The sequence below is a fragment of the Nipponia nippon genome, unplaced genomic scaffold, assembly GCF_047370975.1.
Source record: "Nipponia nippon isolate SJK-2023a ecotype South Korea unplaced genomic scaffold, ASM4737097v1 scaffold_1, whole genome shotgun sequence".
Classification (NCBI taxonomy): domain Eukaryota; kingdom Metazoa; phylum Chordata; class Aves; order Pelecaniformes; family Threskiornithidae; genus Nipponia; species Nipponia nippon.
In genome coordinates, this window is record NW_028262290.1 from 124,811,261 (window position 1) to 124,831,999 (window position 20,739).

General features: G+C 42.0%; 1 protein-coding gene across 3 annotated transcripts in view; it reads right to left on the reverse strand.

Moving 5' to 3' along the window:
* RARB (retinoic acid receptor beta) overlaps nt 1-20,739 on the reverse strand; it is a 336,849-nt gene that overhangs the window by 207,194 nt on the left and 108,916 nt on the right. The window contains exon 1 of one of the 3 annotated variants that reach the window (XM_009466441.2): nt 8,933-9,066. The exons of the other annotated variants lie outside the window; for them this stretch is intronic. The gene's annotated coding sequence lies outside the window, so the exon portion shown is untranslated. Of the gene's footprint in view, nt 1-8,932; nt 9,067-20,739 lie in introns of those variants that run through there. 3 annotated transcript variants of the gene reach the window in all.

Here is a 20,739-nt window from a genome sequence, read left to right on the forward strand (position 1 = left end):
CTTGAATTGTGAAATGATGATCTAGGTTTCTCAATCCCCCAGAGTTAGGAGGCAAGAAACTATGTTCAGGAGGTAGGTTCAGTCTGTTAGCAGTCCAATTTTTTGCACTACAAGGCTGGAAATTCTACTTCCTTGGAGCTAGAGGAGTTTGCATCCTTGCTGCACCCCTTTGTCAAGTGAGGAGGGTGATCCAAGTGGAACAGAGGAAAAACAGGGTTCAAGCATTGGTTGTGAACTTCATTTCTGAATACTAGTCTGTTGGACTAGAGGTGCATCTGTCATCTTAATATCATGGCGGTGGGGACACTGTGCTAACACAAAATAACACACATAATTTATCATCTTTCGTTATATATATGGCCAGACTAATAGTATGTCTGCTGAAAGGTTCTGTAATTCCTCTGAGTTATTAGAGTCTTCAGTCCTACTTTACCCAGAAGACGACATTTCTGCTGTCTACTTCAGGCTCCTGAACCTTCACTTATTACACATCACAAGTTACAATATATTCCCAGTAAGACTCCCCTAGGGTCAGCAGAATATGCCAGAGGGCTGGCGGAGATTATGAACATTTATTTTAAAACCTCTGTTCTCTGTAGCTCCGTGTCACAGGAACAATAGGGTAGCAAAATTAGGAACAAGCTCAGCCATTAACTAGGAGGGGACAAAGCCAGAGAGTGGATTGCAGAACAAAAATAGCATTTTTATTGTCAATATTTTGCTTAACAGGGAGCCAATAAAGCAATTGCAAAATGCTAATAATACGCTGAGATAACACTGCACATGTAAGCACCTTCAGAGTTGTCCTCTGAATCATCTGAAAATGTTGCAAAACATTATCAGTCAGGTCATAAGGAAGAGGTGCAATAATTAATCATGGTAGCCACAAAACCAGCACATCTTTTCCACATCCTAAGACATTCAGAAGATCTATGTCCCAGAATTATTCTGAGAGGTGCTGGACAGATGGATTACATTATCAGAAAGACCAAAGTGAGCTACAACCTTACATTTCACTTCCAAAAAGCAACCTAACAGGAGCCTAAGCACCTACAAAATTCAAGGAGACTTATGTCATACATGTCAGTCTGCAAAGCGGGACTTTTGGTACCAGACAAAGGTACTCCTGCAGAATAAGCAAGTGTGCGAATTAATCACAGCAATCATTCCCAACAAGTCCACTTCTGAAAGCATCTTTCCACTGGTAAATGCAAGACAACTTTCCCACTTCTGCAGACAAGGAAACTAGCCTGAATTACTTCACATTTACTGTGGAGGAAGAAGTTGCATGCACACCCTTAGGGATGGAGACAGGTAATAAGAAGAACGGTGGTTGTTGACCAGACAAGGTTGTTGACCTTGACCCAGATCAAACACTCAACAGGGCAGTATTTAGCGTCTGAATGCATCGGGATCACTAATCTTTCAGTGTGCACTTTCATAATTATGTCATGAGATATGAATTAATTGTAAAGCTCTCAATAGCATCTGGAATCCCATAGGAGCTGCTACACTTGGCTGACTAACAGTCCCCAAGACGACTCCTCCTGCAGAAAGGCAGCGTGCAGTCAGGCAGTGCTTCCTCCAACAAGTCTCCAACCAATTCTGAACCACCACAAGCAGAACAACAGCACGGATATTCAGCCTCGGGAACACGATGCCCATTTCCGCAACCTCCAACCCACGCACACCAATACATGTAAACCAGCAAGAGAAGAAATGCTCTCAAAGCTCCCAGCAGTTTCCTCCTGCATGCCAGGGGTCAAGCCCGGTATGCTGCTGAGTATAAGCCAGCACAGACCCATCTCCTGATACCGACAACACCATCTCTGCCACAGCGGCCCATCCCTCCTTTGTGCTTACCAGGTGTCGCAGTCTGAGTTGCTCTGCCAGGTACCCTGCTTTTATTGTATAATAACGTATCCAGAGCCAGACAGCAGGGCAGGTATGCTTTCCACACCACCTTTGTTGCGTGCCTGGTAATTGCCCTTCCCCAGTGCAGCAGAACAACCTTATCAAGGCTCTCCCTGCATGATTTTCAGGACAGCAGCACTTCACAAGTCAGGATCCAGCAGCCCAATGCACCGCAAAGGAGACAGGAGAGTGAGAAACTAGAAGCCGGGAAGCCCAGCTGGGTGCCCAAGGCTGATAAGACAATCTGATTTAACCATGCAAATACCAGTGGCCAAGTAGAGCATATCTTTGAATTGGGAATGTCAAAGCAGACATGTCACAGCAGAGAGCGCTTTTCTAACAGCACCTGAAGTTCCTTCAACAGATGCACACATTGGTTGAGCAACTGAATTAATCCCCAAGAAAAACAAAAGAAAAAAAAAACAGAGGGGAAAAAAAAAAAAAAAAGAGGATCTTAGCTGGTAAAACAGAGCCATTCAAAATCCACTCATGACTTTTGTAATTATAATCAGGCCAAAAAATCACTAAGCGGAAGAGTCCAGTCAGAGATAGCTGAAAGGTACATGCTGGTTCAAGCACATCCCTCAGTACTACCCTGACTGCATCCTCTCCCCAGCTAGCACCGGCTGTGCCAACCGGGTTTCAGAGAGTTGTCCATTATATGGGGTCTCACAGAGCACCATATGCTAAAGGAAATCAGAAGTCAGCAGAAAAAAAACAATTTAAGTATTCTCAAAATGATGCATAAGCAAGAAAATGCAATAAAGATGTCAGCTAATGGAAATAATCTCTCGGAACAAGTAAAGGCTGTCGCTTCCTTTATACAAGCTGTGGTTCTTGACAATACTCTGCCCATATGGATTCTAAGACAAAGTTTTCCAGTTCCCAATATAGAGTCCATCACTGCAAGGACTGTAAGCTGGGGAGAACTGTGGTCACTCCGCACTGCATATCCGAGTTTATAAGGGAGAGAGGAAGAGAGCAGGAGTGGAAGGAAAAACGAACATGTTGGGTACAGTCACTGTTGCTTAATTTGATGACAGATGTGAAGACCTCCCTTTCACAAATACAAAGCTCGTGTGTGCTGTCAGAGATTCACTATGACAATGGTCTGAAAAACACCCCAGTCTACTTAAAATAATTATTTAAAATGAGAAGTGACTACATTGTGTGGAATACTAAGAAATTCAAAGATGTATTACAAGCAACATACCTGACTGAATGACATACGAAAGGAATAGTCCAAGAAAAATGATGCAGAGCTCTAACATAGCAAGAGATGGAAGAGACACTGAAGGCAACTGAGAAAAAGCACCCTCTAGATAATTCTGTATAAACAGCTGCATTTATGACACGGACTAGGTATCACATTCATATAACCACTCTGGCCCTGGTTTTGCCAGACAAAAACATGTGCTTTAATTTTTAATGCATATTATCCAAAAAAAGAGATATACTCCTAAAATAATAATGGAAGTCCATGTGTTAAAGAAAACCATAGGATCTCCTCCCTTTTAACACATTTTTATAACCACAGTAATACGCTTATACTATGGTTTTACCATGTGTGAGCTAAGACAATTTCTTTCTGCATGTGTTTGAGCAGTAATGATGGGCCTTAATAAAAAAAGAAATCAGGTGTATTGTCTTTATTATGAGAGTATAAGGGTTCTGCAACAGAAAGAAACATTTATTCTCTTGTACAAAGAGGAACGTAAAAACATAGCCTCTGAACGTCAGATCTAAGCATCAAAGACCAAATGGCCTAAAAGTAGAATAGAAAGAAAATTTGAGAAATGCTATAGTGAGAGCTTAAATTCCAGTCTAGCATTTGATTTAGTGATAATCCTCCAAAAACAGTTCTGCGTCTGATAAACACAGGTTTAGGATCCAGTTGTTGACACATGGTAAGGAAATGAAACACATTCTCCCTATATGAAGTTCACATTTTTCTGGGTGAAACAAAGCACACTTGTATCCCATGTCTCTAATGTACCTTTTAAAGCAGTAAAGAGAACTGAAAGTCATCTACATGAAGCAATATTGTCTGACATGCTAAAAGGATCCAAATTAAATAGCTTGACTGTCTCATCCACTCTTAAACCTTAGGAAAATAAAGGAAATCCAATTTAAGATTTACACAGCAAACCCCAAGGCACACAATTCCTTGACATTACAACTCTGCTTCACATACCTCACTGCAAAGGTAGGCTATTCACTGAACCTCTTAGCTCAAGCGAAATAGAAAACCCTCTATTAAAAATGAGTGAAGGTAGAAAGTTGAGTTCACTGGAACATCGTGAACACCAATTAATAACAACAACAACGTATTTTCCTTTCAGAAATTCTCCACTTTTAAAGAAGAAACAGAAATGTTAGCAGGGCTGGCAAGTGGTGACAAAGGCACCTGTTCACACCCTTCTGAACAGAATCCATCATTTAGCCATATACCATCCAACCAAGATTGCTTTGTCCCTCAATTTTTAAAAGCACATAATTCTAAATAATTATGTTATTCAATGGTCCTGACTATTACTGAATAGCAAATCCATCAAACAGGAAGCTAAATTTTATAATTTAAAACATGCATACACATAAAAGGGGAGGAAAAAAAAAGGATACACTTTTTGAAAAACAACATACAAAATTACATAGCAACAGTGTAAAAGCTTCTGGACAATTTCCTTTCCCTCGCCTCCAATGGAGGGTTTATTCCAGAGAGACAACCCTGAGCAGACAAAGCCCGCTTGTAAACATAGGAACACAGGAATTGCTGTACTGGGTCAGATTAATAGTCCATTTAGTTCAGTAACCTCTCATTTGACAGCAGCCAGCATCAGATGCTTCAGGGAACGGATGAAGAAACCTCTAGGAGAGCAATTACAGAAAAACTTTCCCATAAAATTTCTTTCCAACTCCTACTGTCTACTGGATGGCTTATGCCCTGTAACAGGAGATTTTCTCTTGGTCTTTTTGTTTGTTTTTGCTAGCCTGAATAATACAAATAATGCTAAATAATACCCCAAGCATTGTGGATATCTTCTATATCTATATTCCATATGTTTTTCATCCTCAAAATTGTCGGCCCTAGCAGAATTGAGAGGCACCAAGTTTCAACATCACCAGTGTGCTGCTTAAAATAATATTCTGCTATGCTTTTAAATAAAACTCTCGTTTTCCCTGGATGATCCTGTGTAGTTACAGAACCTAGTGTAGCATAGTAAAAGAAAAGTTAAGTGGATGTAACTCACCTTCTCCAAGAGTCCCTGCTGCTCTGTTTTTCTCAACACAGTATACTGCAGTGACTCTTCAGAAAGAGGCTTGGAGAAGGCAGAAATGCCTCCAAATTCCCTCTCCCATCCCAAATGTTTCAGGTTTCCTTCAGGACAAATATTAGCTTCTTTGTCAAATTTACTTGTCCATCTTAATTGCTAGTATGCGCTTCTTCTAATGTCACCCATCTCGTTAACAACTTCCTCAGATTTCAGGGCAAACACTTTTCAGGGCAGGAAAAAAAAATCAATTCATGAATAACAAGTCAAGAGCAGCAAGTCATTTCTCTAATTAAGGCATTGACTTTCTTCTAAGATTGCACTAGAATTATCTCTACAGTCAATTCCATGTTAAAACCCTAGGTAAATATTATTAAAGAAACAATTACATCAATTAATAATAGGGGCGGACAGATAAATACTACTGAGAGGACTCCATGCACTCCCCAGACAAACACAACGCACTTCCAAATGAAGGCAGAAGGGGAACAACATGGACCCAAGCTGCCCAAAAAACTGTATTTGCATCTGCATGTGAACACTTAGGCTCTGTAAATACCAAGCCATTACCAGTCTGCTTGCCATCCTCTCAACTGGTCCACAGCAAGCAGCTAAGAGGGAAGCTTCAGGCAAGCAGGGACAGCAGCTCTTGGGCAGTCTGCCTCATCGTTTGACCTCTGGTTGGCTTTAGGGTCACCTGTGATTAATCCATGCTGGCTGAAGTCTGCGGGCTGTCTCCAGGATTTTTGGAGAAGGTTGAACATTTGCAATTTTTGTTAATTTATTCACACTGTCCATGTCCATATGTCTTCATTTGCAAGTCAGCTCAAGCATGGAAACGAACAGAGCATGGGCAAGTATTAAACTAAATTATTTCAGCAATCACATTACTTTTGGTAAACTGCCTTTTGCCGAACCAAAGCATCTGCAGCTCAGAAATGTAACTTCCAAATTTAAAAACTTTTCACAAAAGAGTATCAGTTCAAATATATTTGGATGATGGCAATCCTCCAAACATTATTGCTGCAAATAAGACTAGCGTAAGCAAATCATCCCTTTGAAATCAGTTGTGACAGAACACCTGAGCAAGGAACAGCTACATGGGAGAATTTTTTTATTTTCATTTTTTAAGCAACACAGTGTGAATATCATACTTCAAGTTTCCCCAGCCTCTTTTAAAATTACATTCTCCCATTCAGTTCTATCTATATAGAGTCAAAAGGCATAGCAGAAACAGTAACAGTCTGGTCATTGCTTGAGATTTAGGCTGAAGGCAGAATTAAATGAACAGAAACAACTCCTGATGGAGAGCTGGGAAGCCTCAGCAGAATCCTCCTCATCTCTTACTGCAGGTCCTTCCAAATAAATTCAGTGCAAAGACTGCGTTGCACGGGCAGACAAGAAGTGGAACCAGGTCTGTATCCAAGGCCCAGCTCATACTCACATGCAATCTGCCCCTCAGAAATATCAAAGAGGTACCAGAGAGCTGACAGCATCTGGCAAAACACAGCAAGGAGCCCTTAGCCCAGGACTCCTGGTGCTTTCAGGAACTGATGGCTCAGACCAGCACTACGGAACATCTGCAGAATCTCCTCACGGCTATGAAAAGCAAATACCATCACCTATCAGACAGAACGGTGGGGAAGGATGTTCCTGATCTCAACACAGCTTTTCAATGTGGGCAGCGCAGTCTTGTCTTATGTACGAGGTGATATGGAGTAAAATGGACGTATTCAGGTTTTTACAAGCGTCAATATAATATTTTTTCTTTATTATTCACAGGATTTAGGAGATGCTTACCCCACCACCAATGGAGTCAGAGACTCAAAATACCAGTGTTGCACTATCAGCAAAGGGAAAGTGGGAAAAAGAAACTATAAATCAACCAGCTTAACTGGGATGGCTCAAAAAGGGACAACACGTAAGAAGCAAGTTCAAAAATACTAGAAACCACTTCTAAGCAACATTGAGCTGACTGAAATCTTAAGAGTTTGAAAAAAATTGAAAGTGTTGTGACAAGTAATCTAAACAAATGTTAAAAGTGAAGTTTGACAAAGATAAAATATCTGCCAAACACCCAAAACATAAATTAAACTGCCATTCAGCGAGGGCCAAATAAAACAAGATGTAGCCAGGCAGTTTCTGACAGAACACTAAGGGCATTGTTAGGTCTTCTTATAGACCTCCTTTCTTTGGGGGAAAAAAAAGAAGAAAGAAAAAATAAGGCACACCAGTACGTGGAAAAGTGTGTTTCCATTTCAGTACATGCCTCAGACTTTCTGTATTTATCTGTAAAAGAAAGGGGACAGGGTGTTTGCCCTGTGGTTTCTGCTGAGCACTGGGGTACTGCACACACCAGAGGGTTCTGAGGAGCAGAGCAGGAGGAGATGGTGAGAGACGACAGGGAAAGTCCAAGGGGAGGAAGACGAGGGTCTGGGGGCACGGTAAGCTCATTGAAACTTTTGGAAAGATTTTTATTTTGGTTAAAGCCTATTTCATTTCAAAGGCTAATTAGCATTTTAAATAAAGGACCTCTTCATTAAACATTAACCACCTCCTCCTTCTAGTGACCACGCTGAAAGTCAAAGGTTACAAAAAGGTCTTTATACTTCTAACGAACAATAAAACAACTTTTTCTATACATTTCCTAATAAAAAAGCAAAACACAGCACAGAGAGTAGGCCGAAAAAAAAAAAAACAACACACAAAAAAACCCAAAAAAGCCAACCCACAAACTCTGCAGGTTTTCTGAACAGTATTTTGATCTTTTCAGAAGCGAACAGTAAAACCAGCATATTCCCCACTACAAGCTTCATTTTAGGATCAAAAGGATAGAGAAGTACATACATTTAATTACCAGGGAGAACACAAAAGCCCATTAAATGGAAACCAAAACACATTTTGGAAACAAAAATATACTTTAAATGTTACAGAGAGACACTGACGTGTGTTCCTCTGTTCGTGGCAACAGTTCAGGAGGAGTAACTTCTGAAAGCGGCACACTTACTTCCAACTCACAGCTTTTTAAGATATTCACCCTTCTGTGACTGCTTAACATTATCTCCTATATTTATAGCAACTTTTTTTGCAACCATTATATGGACATTAAAACGAACAGGCAATCACAGAAACACGGCAGTGACCAACACCAGCGACTGAATAAAAGACACTACTTCAGCACACACTTTTGCTTGTAATTTCAGCAGCTTCGAGATTTTTATTGGCAGCATTTGCTGCAGAGGTTAGGAGAGCCTAGGAGTAATGCTGGAAGCATGGGTTGTGACTCACCCAGGAGCGCAAGCCACAGCGTAAACCCCTACTTAAAGTGGCAGCTAATGTTAGTGGAGAGCGCCCACGTCCATGCCTGGCCTTCTGACCACCCAAACCACCACGGTCCGTGGGGCGGCGAAGGCTCACAGCCCATCCCGGGGCTGCTCCTGGGAATGATGCCAATTCTCCCCCCGTCCAGCTGTAGCCTTCAAGCAGCAGGCTCCCTATGGACAGGAGACTCCTACAATACATTGCACCCTCCCTTCCCTAAAGGGCCCAACCAGTTAGAGGGACTCTGCCAAGAAGCAGATATGTCACTGCCACCTCCCTGATGCACAGTAGGAACCACACAGTCATTTGCTGCTGGCGTATACCTACAGCAAACTACAACACACTGCAGTGCTGCAGGCAGGGCTCGCTGGCCCTGCGGAGCACCCCCTGCCACAAAGACAAGGGGCAAACCTCTGAAAACCCACCTGAAGCTGTAGGTCCCACGACAGGCAAGCCCAAAAATCTGTCCTGCATAAGGCTCAGCAGATACGTAACTCCAAATTATTTCACAGGTACCCCAATCTAGCCCCTTTAGATACATGGAAATGCCTTGTGTGAGCTACAGGTTGAGGGTGAAGCATTTCCTCCCCTGCAGCAGACTCGCTGCTTGCCTGCTGAGGGTGTCCCAGGTCCCACCCACCTGGCAGGTGAATCCTCCAAACCATCATCAGGCTCACACCCTGCTAACCCGCTCCACCTGGCTGCACTAATGACATTGCAGCTCACAGCGAAGAAACAGCAACCAAACTTCCAAGATGTATCTGAACGCACATATATACATACTCAACAAACATGCTGTTTTGCAAGAGAGAGTTTACATCCTCAGACACAAAGAATCCATCATCATAGCCTCAGCTTAAATCACAGTTATTTCCTCACAAGTGTCCCATGTGTTTCTTTATAGGCTGGTCGTAGTTGCATTGCATTTTAACTAACTGTACACTTGAGAACTGGATTTTACACAAATCCACTTCAGCAGTTTTCAGCCCAGGACAGCCTTTAGTCAGACTTTAAAAGAAGCCCAGCCTTCTCCTATTATAAATACAGGTCACAACAAATTGAGGAAAGACTAAACGTGTTCTGATTTGTTTTCAGGATGGAAATACTTTACATTTCACTATGACAAACATGGTTATGGATAAAAAAAAAATATTTATTTTAAAATCTAATTGTTGTTTTAATATTTATTTTAAACTTATTAACCAAAAAACTTTATTTGAATCCATTAATTACACAATTAACATGTAAACCCATCATATGTCAACTATCACTGTTTTTACTACTTCTAAAACATGAGCCAGTTGAGAACACCAGGGTCTGCAGTCCCGGGCAGGAGAGGGTGGCCAGTGCTGGCCCACGGGGCAAGCATACGCTCCTGCTGCTGCAACGACCCATTCTGGTACCAAGCAGCGGGTATAAAGGTGGTTTAAGCCAGGGCTGTAAACACCAAGTGAAGTAATCCCTACAACTGCAGCTTCAAAAACATGCAGCCACCCAGGTCTCAGGCTGCAGGGCATGCCAAAGCCTTTCGCTGTTAACGGGTGGCAGTAGTGAGCACAGCTGTGTGAAGTGTGACCAGGTGGACCATCTGCTCAGCCTGGTGGCAGAACTACGAGACGAAGTAGAAAGGTTAAGGAGCATGATGAAGCCTGAGAGAGATAGACTGGTGGAACCATGCTCTGCCCTCCCTCAGGCAGAAAAAGCCACCAGAAAAAAACCCAAGACCAAGGGGATCCTGTATCCTCCCCCTGCCAGACAGAAGGCTGTAGCTTAAAGGAAAGGAGTGAATGGAGGCAAGTCCACGCTTGGGGTGGCAGGTGAACCCCCTCCTTGCCCACCTCGCCTTCCCAGGTGCCTCTGTACAACAGGTATGAGGCTCTGGATGTTGAAGGCCTGTCAATGGATGATGTGGATGATGGTCCATCTACACCAGAGGTGTTGCCAAGGTCAGAAAGGCCTACCCCCTGTATCATGACCACCTCCACAAGGAAGAAGAGACAGGTTATAGTTGTAGGTGACTCCCTTCTGAGAGGAACAGAGGGTCCAACATGCCAGACAGACCCTCCTCTTAGGGAAGTCTGCTGCCTCCCTGGGGCCCAGGTCAAGGGCATCTCTAGGAAACTTCCTAGCCTGGTATGGCCCTTGGACTATTACCCATTACTGATCTTCCATGGTGGCGATGAAGCCACAATGTGTAGTCCAAGGACGATCAAAACAGACTTCAGGACCTTGGGACGGTTGGTAAGGGAATCTGGAGCACAGGTTATTTTTCCCTCTCTCCTTCCAGTTGCGGGGAGCCACACAGTCACCACCACAATTTTGGATTTTTCAATAATGGGATGGCCTACAGGGCACCAGGCTTGCTGACGTCAGACGGGCTTCACCTTTCTCACACAGGAAAGAGGGTCTTTGCTCACAAGCTAGTGGGGCTCATTGACAGAGCTTTAAACTAGACTTGAAGGGGGAAGGGGATAATATCAGGCTTGCCCGTGACAAGCTGTGGGATGACATGCCAAGGTTAGAGGGACGGGGTGCTACTGAGGGCCCTCAGCCTGTTGCTCTGAGACATGCTGGCTACGCTGCAGCACACTTGACGTCCTATTGAGATGAGCCAGGGGCTCCTGAGGGAATAGGAGCCAAGGGGGAAACACCAGTGAAACACCTCCAAGGAATTAAGGGATGTTCCTCTAAGAAGGTGACACGGCTGACAGCCCAGCTGAAGTGCCTCGACACAAATGCATGCAGCATGGGCAACAAACAGGAGGAGCTGGAAGCCATCGTGCTGCTAGAAAGCTATGACCTAATTGCTGTTACTGAAACTTGGTGGGATGAATCCCATGACTGGAGTGCGGCTATCGATGGCTACAGGCTATTCAGAAGGGACAGGTGAGGAAGGAGGGGCGGAGGCATTGCCCTCTACATCAAGAAATAGATAGAGTGTGAAGAGCTGTCTCTGAAGAATAGCCATGAGCAGGTTGAAAGCTTATGGGTAAGAATCAGAGACCGAGGCAACAAAGGGAACCTTGTGGTTGGTGTCTCCTACAGGCCACCCGATCAAGGAGAGCCTATTAACAAAGCCTTCTTACTCCAGCTACAGGAGGCATCGTGCTCACAGGCTCTTGTCCTGCTAGGAGACTTCAACCACTCCAACATCTGCTGGAAAAGTAGCATGGCAAGCTGTAGGCAATCCAGGAGACTCCTGGAATGCATTGAGGATAACTTTTTAGGCCAGGTAACAGACGGCCCTACCAGAGGGGATGCAATAGTAGACCTGTTGGTCACCAACGCAAGTGAGCTAATCAGTGATGTCAAGACTGGAGGCAGCCTGGGCTGCAGTGATCATGCACTGGTGGAGTTTGCAGTCCTGAGTGTTATGGGTTAGGCGAAGAGTAAAGTCAGGGCCCTGAATTTTAGGAAAGCAAACTTCCAGCTCTTCAAGGAGTTAGTCAACAGCCCTCAGCACAGGAAAGACATGGACCTGTTGCAGCAGGTCCACAGGAGGGCCACAAAAATGATGAGAGGGCTGGAACACCTCTCCTGTGAAGAAAGGCTGAGAGAGTTGGGCTTGTTCAGCCTAGAGAAGAGAAGGCTCCAGGGAAATCTTACTGTGGCCTTTCAGTACTTAAAGGGGGCTTATAAGACAGGGACAAACTTTTTAGCAGGGCCTGTTGCGATGGGCCAAGGGGTAATGGTTTTAAACTAAAAGAGGGTAGATTTAGACAAGATACAAGAAAGAAATTTTTTACAATGAGGGTGGTGAAGCACTGGAACAGGTTCCCCAGAGAGGTGGTAGATGCCCCATCCCTGGAAACATTCAAGTTCAGGTTGACGGGGCTCTGAGCAAGCTGATCTAGTTGAAGGTGTCCCTGCTCATTGCAGGGGACTAGATGTTGGATTAGATGACCTTTAAAGGTCCCTTCCAACCCAAACTATTCTATGGTTCTAAGAAAGAGAGACCTGGGCACAACAAGACCACCACAACTCATAGGGTCAGTCAGCTGGAAAAACTGTTTGACTTACAGAGCCAGAAGTGGGAGGGTGACAAACCATGACTCCTCTATAAAAGAAGAACATTTCAGAAAGACCAGCAAACACCTCTAATTTTTTTTTTAGGTGTTAGTGCAGAAGGAGATGACTATACCACATGAGGGGAACCCAAGGCTGCATCTCACCTCAATGGGACTTGAAAAGAAACACTGGCAAGCTAATGAACTTCAAGGTTTACTCTTCCTAGCAGGATTTAAGGACTACCTCCAGAAGGTATTCCCATCTGGGGTTAGGCAGACACAAAGCTCCCAACATCTTAAAGATGGGCCTGGATTATGTCCATCTCAGAGAAGCAGCAGCTCAAAGGTCAAGATAAAGTGCAAGCATACTTTTTTTGTTCTGCAATTTCAGCTTATTGCTTATAGACTACATGGGAAAAATAAATCCAGAGACCATATTGCCTGTTTTGTATTTTAATTAAGTAAGTGCCTGGAAATAAGTAATAGGGTTTTTCCACTGCCTTCTCTTGCTAGCTGCCCAAACACAGGCCTTTCTATAACCATGTCACGGATCAAGATATTCATTAAAAACAAACAAAAACCCCACTGGCACATAAGCTAATTAAAATGTCTCTACCAATTTCACCTTTGCTTTTCTTCTTAGAAATGAATACGTTCTCATTTGACACAAACCCCCGTATTCTGTAATCCCAATCTCTCTCCAGCCACCCGCGGTTCTTTTGCCATTACAGCATATGACATTTCAGACAGGCTCTGATGTTGCCATTTTCTTACTCAACTCCCAGAGACGCCCAGACTGTATTCCATTCATTGTGGGCAATTTGTTAATGTCCAATTTACCCAATGCTTTCTGCATCATTTTAGTGTTATGAATGGCTATGCTTAGCCTGCTTCTGTTTGCTCCTTAGAAAAGGAGTTTTTGGGGGGTTTGCTTTTTTGGTTGGTTGGTTTGGGTGGATTTTTTTTCAATACTCTAACAAAGTAAAATACTTTTTCAACCCTTTAGAGCTGTAGACCCACTTTTAGTTGCTGTACTGGGTCTGGCTGGGATGGAATTAATTTTCTCCGTAGCAACCCATGCAGTGCTGTGCTTTGGATCTCTGGCTAAAACAGAGTTGATAACCCACCGATGTTCTGGCTATTGCTGAGCAGGGCTTGCACAGCAGCAAGTCCTTCTCTCGTGCTCACTCTGTCCTGCAGCACCCTTAGCCCAGTGAATAGGCTGGGGGTGAGCATGAGACTGGGAGGTGACATAGCTGGGACAGCTGACCTGCACTGACCAAATGGATATTCCAGACCATATGATGTCATGCTCAGCAGTAAACGCTCAGAGAACGGAGGAGGAAGGGGGGATGTTCATGGTTATGGTGTCTGTCTTCCCAAGCAACCACCATGCGTGCTGAGGCCCTGCTTTCCAGGCAGCAGCTGGACATTGGCCTGCTGATGGGAAGCAGTAAATTAATTCCTCTTTTTGCTTTGCTTGCATGCACAGCTCTTGCTTTTCCAATTAAACTGCCATTATCTCGATCCACAAATCTTCTTGCATCCTTCTATTTTCTCCCTGCCTCATGGGAGAGGGGAGTGAGCGAGCGTCTGGGTGGGTATTTGGCTATTAGCCAAGGCTAACCCAACACAAAGCTACAACTGCCAACAATTTTCTTCTTGACCTCCTTCTTCATCTCTAGTTATCTTCTGTTTAATTAATCCATATTAATTTATCAGATCAAAGAAAAGTCTTGACATAACAGCTGACTCCATTAGCATCACTGCATGCTTGGAATCACAACAGATTTATGCAAAGTCACTGGCTGAAGCTGGATGCCCTCCTTAGGCCAAACTCACTCTCTCTAATCCATAGGATAAAATTAATGTTGCAATTTATAAGAATTATTTCAGGGAATCCTTAGGAAAAGGGAAGACAACGACAGTACAGATGTGACATAACCACCTACGCTTACATGTACCTGCGTCCACTTCCACCCATGATGACAGACATGACGTCAGACCTGCAAGACCCCTGATTGATCCAGGTGGTAGTAACACAATCAAGTTGTTCAATGATGGACAAGGTACTGGCAGATGCCAGAGAAAAGACTCTTAAAGATGTGAAGCTGCTCACGTCTTTGTAAAATGAGAATAAAAGCATTAATAAACCAAAAAGACTTACTTAGGCACTTCAGAGTTGTACATAACCATGTAGGGCATGGGGGAGAGGGCTGCTGGATTTTATCTTCAGATCTGACAGTGATTTGCTAGTGACTTCAGGAAAGTCATTTGAACTCCATCTGACTCAATTTTTCCATTTGTGAAATGGAGATCAACATGCACTTCCATTTTAAGATAAGTGAAATACTCAAGGCTGGCAACATCATTAACTATAAGTAACTAATATCTATTAGTACTTGGTGTATGCGATTGCCCCTTTAAGCGGTTTTCCTGGGGGTATGGGGAAACATGACTTACAGTTTAGTACAGATAACAACTTCATTTCAATAGCCATTCAGAAAAGGGCAATGTACATGCTCCTAAATGAATTCCACACCCCAAATCAATTCAATGCCTAAGAAGAAAAAAAATATCCACTGAAAAATAAGGCAACATATTCCAAGAAGGCTGTTTTATCTATCTGATATGTTTCCTGCATCTCATGGTGATTTACAGTAATAGGTAATAACTAGTGTACATTATATCTAGTTTTTAATAACCACACTTCCATTATATTTCATTTCCCAAAGGGACTATTTATGGTTTTTTATATCTTTAACTGTAAAACTGTAAACTGCTATAATCAAGCATTGCTTTCTCTTGTATTCTGGACATCCTCAGTTGATTATAATCACTGCCTGCTGAACTTATCTTCAAAATGTTAATCATGAAATGAAATAAAAATTGATATTATTACATTACATACTGTCCCATTCATTCACTCTTCTCTTAACCCAGGAGACCCAGAATACAAAGAACTGTAAAAAAGAAAAGAAGAAAAACAGAAAAGAAGAAAAAAGGAAAGAAGAAAAAAGAAAAGAAAAAAGGGAAAGAAGAAAAAAAGGAGAAAAGAAAAAAGAAAAATAAAAAGGAAGAAGAAAAAAACAGGAAAAAGAAAAAAGAAGGCAAAAGAAAAAGAAGGAAAAAACCCGAAGAAAAGCCCAAAACTGTCTTTGAAGATGACAGAGCTGGAGAAGACAGTTAAAAAAAGTCAAAGTACATGCTGTTCTCCCTAGCATCTATAAAAGAGATGTAGGCTCTGAAAGTATGTTTTGAGCTACTTGTACAATATTCGCTGTAACTCTGGATAAAATAAAGCATGTTAAAAAATAGCACATCTGGTACATGTGTACATGGTACATGGCTTTTTTTGGGAACTAGGGACTTGCTCTCACAACCATCTACCAGCAGAAGGACTACATGAGGGGAACGTATTTTATAAGGTGTCAACAAAAATGAGCACATAAGTGTGTAAATCAAGCTCCAAGGTCAGCTGGACTTTTCAAACTGAACCCATGTTTAGGGGAACTGATAGATTCAGGAGGACGCCATGACTGCAAAGTGACTGAAAGGGTTACTGGATGGGGGTGTAGTGACACTTTCAGCAGCCTCATACACAGTATTTCAGAGATTTCCAGGTTTCCAGCAACAAAACAATGCCATGTTGGCAAGACCTAAAATCCTTGATTTAACCTACACCCAGCAGAAAGGCTACATGCATACACACACGCATGAGGTCTTCGTTTTCTCTGCTTTAATATGGAAAGGTAACGCTACAAACTAACAATAACCAAACCCTAGTGTGGTCCATCCCTTTAGCTTTATCAGTACAAGCAAAACGCTGGCTATAACTGCATCCGGAAGAGCAAGACACAACCACAACCTACTTGAAAGTAAAGATCTCCTTAGGAAAGAGAGTTTTAGTGGAACACATAGCACTTAACTGTCTCAAAAATCTCTCTGTCCTTTAACTGGACACTGTCGTCACAGGTAACTAAAATTTCTTAGCTTCTTCTCAGAAGAAGAAAGGGATGAGTATTTGCAAGGAAGATTTAAGAAAACTGCACAAAGGAAAAGTTGGCCAGCTCAAGTTCAGCCAGCTGGAAAGTAAAATCAATGAACTAAAAGCATTATTAATTGAGACAACTGAATATGGACAGAGGCAAAACTACTGACGGAGCAGAGGAGATAAAGCAGACAAACCATTATCACCAACAGTAAATATCACTGAACCAAACAGATATGATCAAAGTAGCATGTACATAAGTACCAGTGACACTACTTCTGAATTTGATTTATTTTATCTGAAGTTACAGTGTATATCATTCAAGCAAGCCAGTTCCTTCCAGGTATCTTGCTAATATCCCCTTAACAGGAACAGGACTGGATGCCCAGACAGTAACAGATTAAATGGAAAGGCAAGAAAACCCTAACTAGATAGAAAGACACTATAAACTCAGGACAGCTAACAAATTTCCTACATATAACAAAGCAAGACACGACTATCACCATACAGTCTGGCCTACCATGAACATGGGGCATGTATTTTTCCCCAGAACCTGGATTAATGCAATTCTCTACATACTTAAATGAAAAGAATTCAAAGGATGGCAAGTTCCTCACTTCTCCCATTAAACTCCCTTCCCTTTTCCTCTCCTGTTTATGGTTATAGTGTGCATACTTAAGGAACAGCTGTAGACCTGATGCCCGTGGACCAGAGACCAGCCCCAAGAAGTGCCTGCTGGTGTAGCAGCGTTGTCTTTCTCCTGGTCTGATGTGTCCAGTACACATGGTTTAGATCCCTGCTTCGAGAAGAGAGGTCTGTAAGGAAATTTTATCTAATGGAAACAGTGGTATCCATAAGGTGGCAGGTAGCATCCTTCACTCTAAGTATCGATCCACAGAGGTATCAGATAGGACGATGGTTCTGACTTCAGGATAACATGAGTTCCTAACAACTGTTGAGGATTAATGCTCAATACTATTTATCGTCTGAAAACGGGTATCATGCCCAAGGCTTTAGCCAAATTGCTCTTCTGGCAATAATAGCCTCCAAATTCCCCCTGCACTTGCAACTGCATGTCCTACTTGCATCTGTTTTTACATCCCAGGCCGTGGTCTACTTTGATAACTGTAACTATGTAGAGCAGATACAAACATGATAAGGAGAATATACATCATAAGAACAACTACACATAGCAAGTGTTCCTTAGGCATGAAACGGAAAACGCAGGGAAACATACTAAATGCATTTTTAATTGCAACCGATTTAATCACAGCTAAGTCCAGCTCAGCCTTTATGGACTGCACCCACAGTTATTCAGTGTTCAGTAGCTGTCGTGGAAAAACTCACACATCTCAAGAAGGCAGAATATATTCTCATCTGGTCTGTGTCAGTTAATATCCAATAACACCGAACAGTACGCCTGCCTAGTACTCCTAAGTTATCATTGTACTATAAAGTCAGTTCTGGCACTTTTACTGAAGCTGAGTAAAAACATGCGCTGTTACACGAACGTAACACATTTAGTAGGGCACTGAAATAAGTTCATTCACTGCCATCTGAATAGTTCTGTATAACCTACAAGACCAGTGGCAGTGTCCTCCCCACCTGGGAGGTGGATGCACTCTACTGTAACGCAATCATTTGCCTTTTATTTCTTTGACTATGGATGTTAAAACCCTAAATGCAAAAAAGCTAAAATTCCCTATAAAGTACCCTACAGAAGCAAAAGCACTGATTAGAAAGTATTTACTGGATATGGTTAATTATCTCATTTTATTTTTACTACTCAATAACGTTTTCACGAAAATTATGAAGGATACATATTCCTGTCAGACCTGAAATAATTTGTAAAATACACAATATTCCACTAACGTTTCTGCAAGTCTGAGACTACAACTGGCAAACAATCTGTCCTTTGTGGCTTTCCTAACCAAAAAAGACCATTAAAAAATGAGTGCTGTGAACTTCATAACTATGCTGTGTTTCTTGTCATGCTGGGATTAGTAATAGCAGTGCTATCAAATATTACTGTGCAATAAAACCTGTGGTTTGCATTTAGATTACATTTGATTTCTTCATGTGGAAAATGCATGCTCTAATTTTCCTCTTACAGTAAAATTGATAATACATAGAATACAACATCACAGCAGATGACACAGTCTACAAGGTAGGCATGACTTGTTTTATAGTCATAAAGCTTGTACTTCTGGCTGTGATTTTATGAGCCAGGCATACAAAAAGAGTACCAAAAAAAAAGATATTTATAAATAAAGGCATACAACAGTAAATAGGAGAGGCGACCAAGTTATAGAACAGATTGAACTGGATATAATCAGAACTAAACAGCTTTCACAGAAACTGCAAACTTAGCACTTGGATACCTCACCAGTCAATAACGCAGGTACAGCAGCCGCCTTTAACAAAAGAAAGCAATTCTAGGCAGGAGGAAAAAGAATGTAAATAGGACAGGTGGCATCCTCACCAGGAAAAAAAAATATATATATTTCTTTGAATATAAGCTGTTAAAGCTCACAATATCATAAACAGGTCCCTCACCTCTCCCCCTTCTTCCACAAAGTAGAAATCATCTATCACTATTTTTTTTTTTATACTAGGTAGTCTAGCAAAGTATTCATTTCAGTGGTATCTTTTACAATATGCCTCAGAGAAGCTTCTATAAGCGTCTAGGATCTTATTAGCTAAAAAAAAGGAGGTGCACGCCGCACACGGTCTCCATGGGGACACTGCACATGGTAGAAGCTGTGAACAGAGCACCTCCATCGCAGAAAGGCAATGGCGAAGAATCATACAATGAGGAACTGAGCGGAGAGCTCATTAGCATGTAAAACCATAGCTCAATATATACTGTTATATTTTTGTATGTCGTCACATTAACAAATTGCTGTTTATTAGCCATGATTTACTGAATCGAGCACAGCAGAACCGGGCACTAGCTGAAGCAAAGCAGCTGGATGTAAAACTAATGCAAACAGCCAAGAGGAGAGTGATGTCTGAACTGCTTCTCTGCATAGCTTGATCCACCAGCCAACAGATGAACTGATTACACATCATAGCAAAAATTTCACCTTTTGCTACGCTGTAATAATTCCTGAATAAACACAAAACATGGTCAAGCTTGACAAACTGATATATGAAGAGTTGCAAAATGATTCCTCACTTTCACTGAGGACGGTGCTGCCAGTATTAAAAGAAATTACCGCTGTACAGTGCATTAGTGTTCTTACATTCAGGCCAACCATGAAAAATCATGAACTGCAAATGTATTCATTTATAACTGTTTATGTCCACTTCAAAGTACACATTTTTCTTACTACTACCACAATGTTATCACCACATTATCTTACTCATCTGAACTCACATTGCTTTCCACTGCAGTCTCACCATGGATGCATGCCTCAGTCCAAAGAAACGAAATCCTGACTGCACGAAGCCAACAATAACACCATGCTCAAAGCTCAAAATTTCAGCTGAAGTGTAAATTCCCAATGGACACCATTGCAAGTTAGTCTCCCCACAATTCTCAAGCCCTGACTTGCACCCACTTGTTTGCACAGGCTTTGTATCTGGTTTAAGAAGAGCGGTGATATCAGGAGAAAGGCACTTTAACTACCTACCATGAACGACACGTGTTAATGGCTTATGGACTGTTATGCTTCTTTGCTTTTTCCTTTTTATTCTAAAGCTATTTTGCTCAGGAAGAAAAGAAAAAGAAGAATTGAAGCTTTGGACTTTAATTTTTTTTCTTGGAAGAGAAAAAAACAAACAAACAAAAGTTGTGCAAAATGCAGCAGTTCCCATTGACAGCGGCAGTGAAGCCTCTTTACTGTTTTAGTATGGCCTTGACTCCCTAAATTTGAAGTTCCCATTAACGAAAATTAAAACTCACTGCAGATTACCAAGTTTCATGTGGTTTTTTCATAGCCCTTATGCAAAATTTACTTTGGCACAATACAGGAGTGCATTATTAATCAGCATAGGTTTGTTTGAAAAGTAGGCTCTATTTATTCAGAGGTAGGACTGACTCCAAATCCAGGCTTTCTTTTCCACATGGAATGCGTGCGTATCAGATTTGGTATTTGACTTTTCAGGTCAGCTGTGAGCAATGAAATGAACTTTGGAAAAAAAACAGAGGTAGAGTCTACATGGTAACAGAAAAAGAAACCGCTTTTTTTTTTTGTGGCTTCAGGTATCAAAGTGAAAATGTCAAATCTCT